Source organism: Babylonia areolata, chromosome 25 (genome assembly GCF_041734735.1).
Source record: "Babylonia areolata isolate BAREFJ2019XMU chromosome 25, ASM4173473v1, whole genome shotgun sequence".
In the NCBI taxonomy this organism is placed as follows: Eukaryota; Metazoa; Mollusca; class Gastropoda; order Neogastropoda; family Buccinidae; genus Babylonia; species Babylonia areolata.
Genome location: NC_134900.1, coordinates 6,448,471 through 6,453,470, shown reverse-complemented (window position 1 = coordinate 6,453,470; position 5,000 = coordinate 6,448,471). Strand labels below are relative to the sequence as shown.

The 5,000-nt window shown below is 41.1% G+C and overlaps 1 protein-coding gene across 3 annotated transcripts in view; it reads left to right on the top strand.

The window, feature by feature from the left end:
- Positions 1-5,000, top strand: part of LOC143299758 (uncharacterized) — a 28,803-nt gene that overhangs the window by 893 nt on the left and 22,910 nt on the right. Inside the window, exon 1 of one of the 3 annotated variants that reach the window (XM_076613152.1) lies at positions 1-54. This exon is cut by the window's left edge and continues 124 nt beyond it. The exons of the other annotated variants lie outside the window; for them this stretch is intronic. The gene's annotated coding sequence lies outside the window, so the exon portion shown is untranslated. The remainder of the gene's footprint in view (positions 55-5,000) is intronic. 3 annotated transcript variants of the gene reach the window in all.

The following is a 5,000-nucleotide window of genomic DNA, read 5'->3' as shown; positions in this document are numbered from 1 at the left end:
ACCCCACGCCTGCTAATCCCCACCCGGCCTGGAGACAGCGGCTGGTAATCCCAGGTAAATCGTTGTGGGATTTATCCCCACCCCCCACCCCCTCCCCACCATACAGGCTGTATGGCCTCGTCCAGATCTATATCTTATTGCTGTGACGTGATGCTCTAAGATAACAGTTTGATTGGGTACACTGCTGCTGACACAAGCGCGCGCACGCGTCTACTCGTGAACATACAAGCGAACGCCCTTTCATACACGTGCAGGTCTGTGTATGAGTTTGAGTGGTGTTAGTCTAAGTCTTAACTGGCATATTTTCACGTATGTGTACAGACATAAGCATTCGCTAACCTGTCATTGCAGACAGCGCTTGAAATCAAGATTCATCGCTTTTACCCCCGTTGCTTTGCTATTTAGATTATTGTCGTGTTTATATACATACATATATATATATATATATATATATATATATATATATATATATCTCTCTCTCTCTCTCTCTCTCTCTCTCTCTCTCTGTTTGGAATTTTGGAATTATCATACATGTCTTTAATTATATCAAAGCATTTTCCAGTTATGCCCATTCTTTTCAACTTTTGGAACAGGGCATCGTGCCAAACATTATCAAAGGCTTTTTCAAAATCCACAAAACAACCGTATAATCTACCTTTTTTTTTACTTTTATTACTTCATTAATGATCTTTTTTAGAATGAAGAATCAGTTGTTCTGTAGTGTTTCCGAAATCCAATTTGTTCCTTTATTAGGCGTTCACCTTGTTCTAGGTACTCAGTTATTCAATTATTTAATATTGTGCAGAATACTTTTCCCAAGGTATTGGTTAAGGTTATTCCCCTATAATTATTTGGATCTCCCGGGTTCCCATTTTTATACAATGGAATGTTTAAAACATTTTTCCAACATTCTGGATATATACCTTGAGTGAAAATAATATTAAACATTTTTTGAATGATATGGATAACTAGTTATTGGAAGACTTGTTTTGCCCATTTCGTTTGTAATGCCGTCCAATCCTGGTGATTTATTATTTTTTCTGATGCTTGCACGCTTTCTTGATTTCTTTGTTTGATATTGATAAGTTGATATTTGAAAGCAGACTCTCATCTGTTTGACTCTTTTAAGTTCGTTTCTGATTTTTTGCCTTTGTTTTTCTTCTATATTCACCTCTTTGCCAATGAGCTTTTCCAGATGTGAAATCCATATGGATGTATTCAACTGATATTTGCGTGTGGCATTCTCGCCTGCAGTTTGTAAACTTTTTAATGTTTTCCAGGCGGTGTTCGGATCTTTATAAAGGACGTCGCTGATTTTATTCGCAAGATCATTTGTGTACATTCTTTTCTTTCGTCTTAACAGTCTATTATAGATCTTACGTTTGGAAAATATTTTTTGCATAGGGATTTATTATATGGATGCCTATTTATGGCATTCAGTATTGATCTAAGATCTTTCCTGTGTTCATAACATTCACTATCAAACCATTTTTTAACGTTTTTTCTTTTGCGCTTACGAACCTTTGTTTTCTTCCTAAGAATTACATTAGCCGCAAATTTCACCATTTGTGTAAAATCCTTAATAGTATTGTTCAGTGCTAGTTTAGAAATACCGGTTTCATTTTCAATATACGTATCTAATCTTTGTTCTATTTGAACAAGCTGGGTTTTTATCCATGGCATTTCGAAAGCTCTTAAATATTTCTCGTCTGAGAAGGCATCCCGTAAGTATCCGTGTGTGACGTCTTCAGCTTTAAATGTTTCTTTTCGTGACGTTTTAACTGATACCGAATTACTGTCTGATTTTGTCGAAAATCCAGTTACGAAAAAACTCAGTTCCATCGGACAGTGATCTGAAAAAGATTTAAGGGGATGAACTTTCATATGTAAGGTGTCTTTTTTCATAGTGTTAGAACAAATAAAAATAATCAACAACACTACAGCCATTTGGACTATAGCATGTGAAGTGTCCATCTAAATCACCCAGTGTTCTTCCATTGAGGATACACAAATTATTGTCAATGCATATGGACACCAGTCTTCTACCAGCTTTTTGCACAGAGCCATCCATTGAATTTCTGTTGCATATCAAATCACAATGGTCATTATAAGGTAAGTTACATCTGTTGTTTTCATGTTCCATTTGAATGAAATCTGGTATCTGAGCTGTTCGTGCATTGAAATCTCCACAAAGTATGTTTCCCATTTCGTTGATTTCTTCGACGTTTTCTTCTAACTTATCCCAGATGTCCGTGGTATTATCTTTTCCAAAAGAGGATGTTTCTGGAGGAATGTAGACACATCCCACAAAAGTGTCGTCGTTGTCATTGGTGCTTGGTATCTTTATCCACACAATGTCGCTGTTACTGCTTGGCAGTATTTTGATGTTCTTTCTTAAATCTTCTTTAATGTAAATTGATATCCCCCCTGATGAACTTACTGTGTGTGTGTGTGTGTGTGTGTGTGTGTGTGTGTGTGTGTGTGTGTGTGTGTGTGTGTGTGTGTGTGTGTGTGTGTGTGTGTGTGTGTGTGTGTGTGTGTGCGCGAGTGTGTGTGTGTGTGTGAGTGTGTGTGTGTGTGAGTGTGTGTGTGTGTGCGAGTGTGTGTGTGTGTGTGTGTGTGTGTGCGAGTGTGTGTGTGTGTGTGTGTGTGTGTGTGCGAGTGTGTGTGTGTGTGTGTGTGTGTGTGTGTGTGTGTGTGTGTGTGTGTGTGTGTGTGTGTGTGTGTGTGTGTGTGAAGAAAGAGTGAAGCAGTTTGTGTGCCGGTGAATCTGAAATGGGACACCCCACTCCTTTTTTCAACGGGCACAGTTGACACTAAATGGTCACTTTTGTGAAGTTCACGCTCTTCTTACTCAGTTTTAACATTTCTCTCTCTCTGTCCCTCTCTGTCTCTGTCTCTCTCTCTCACTCTCTCTCCCCCCACATACATACACACACACTTCTTTTGTACCTTAGTACGATCTCCCCTTTTCCTTCTCACTCCCTATATTCTTTCTTTAGTGTTCTGTATTTCTCTTTTCTTTATTTACATCTACTTCAACTCTCCGCTCTCTTCCTTCATTTTCTTCTTGTTGGTGAGAAAGTGCAGACACCCTGTTACAATGCAGTGCACGGTCAACGTCATTGTTGATCAGTATTTAAGAACTTCTCCTGATGAAAATTCAATTGCCTGCGTGTTGAAGTGTGAACGGCGGCACATAAATACAAGCAATAGGGTGTGAACGGGACTTCAAAGAGTTCGGAGGTCGAAGGAAGTGTTTGAAGAGTACAGTTGCAGGCTTGAAAGAAAATGCCCGCAAAGCATAAAATGGTGGGTTTTTTTTTTTTTAGCTGGAATGACTGCACTTACACTCTCTCTCTCTCTCTCTCTCTCTCTCTCTCTCTCTCTCTCTCTCCCTTCCTTCCTCTCTCTCTCTCTCTCTCTCTCTCTCTCTCTCTCTCTCCCTTCCTTCCTTCTTTCTGCCAAAGGAAATACACAGCTGTCGAGACAAGCGGAGTCATTCATTCTGTCTCTGTTCCCTTTTCTTCCTTCTCATACATTTCTAGTTTTCTTTTTCTTTTTTTTTACCAGTTTGCTTTCATCTTGTTTTTACTTCTTCTTTTTTTCATATTTTCTTTCTTTCTTTTTTTCCGCACAGTGAAGTAGACCAGAATATTACAACACCAAATCACTGGGTTCATGAGCGCTGGTTTCTGTGTGATTTCTGTTGCGTTATTTATTGGCACTGAATCGAGAAGGCAATCATCTGAACTGAAATCTCCTTTGAACGCACCGTTGATTTGGACAGAATGTTCGTTTGAGCAGGACACAAAGTAACGCTTTCCAAAGTGCCCATTATAAACAAGCCGTAACTTTTGACAGCCAAAAGAGGAGGGAGAGAAGGATAAGGGAGGAGGAGGGAGAGAAGGATAAGGGAGGAGGAGGGAGAGAAGGATAAGGGTGGAGGAGGGAGAGAAGGATAAGGGAGGAGGAGGGAGAGAAGGATAAGGGAGGAGGAGGGAGAGAAGGATAAGGGAGGTGGAGGAGTGAGAGAAGAGGAATGAATGGTCAATACATGCAGATTATCTTTATACCACACACACACACACACACACACACACACACACACACACACACACACACACACCATATCTCACCACCCACTCCTATCCCTCCCTCCTTGGGACGAAAATCGACGTCCAAGTCACCTCAAGCCAACTGCACAGAAAATTACCCGAATAATTAGTAACCCCAACAGACGTGATTAGCCATGCAGAAAACCCCAAAGTGCACGAGTAATGAGACAAAGAAAAAGAAATAAGAGAGAGAGAAAAAAGAGACAGGCAGACAGAGGAAGAGAGAGAGAGAGAGAGAGAGAGAGAGAGAGAGAGAGAGAGAAGACAGGTAGAAAGAGACAGAGAGAGGCAGAGAGAGACACAGACAGAGAGAGAGAGAGAGAGAGACAGAGACAGATAGGCAGGCAGACAGACAAGGAAACAGGCAGACAGAGAGACAGATAGTTGGAGACAAAGAGAAAAACACACAGACATAGAAAACCAGATAAGAGAGAAAAACGTACAGACAGACAGACAGACAGAGAGTCCATTTCTCCACCGTCATGTAAACGAGAGACTGAATGTTCTAATGCTTTCCGCAATCCTCCCCTAACCCCCTGCCCCCGGCATTCCCTCGCGGCATGGATTCTCTCCTTCCACTAAAGATCCATACAGAAAAAATCTATAAAAAAAAATTAAAAAGATGGTCCAGGCGCTAGTATTCCAGATGAGTCGATTAACCGACCTACTACGCACGTGCAGCATGAAATGACGCGGGCGCTGGCCTTGACCGGCTTGCTCCAAGTGGGTGTCAACGTATTCCCTGACAATGGCTGACCGACCGACTAACCTCTATCTCTAGTCACGCTCTTCGCTGACACCTCTCCACTTAAGTTACATCACCCCATCCCCCTTACCTGGCCATCAAAGACGGATTCACACCAAGGACTTTAAAAGGAAAAA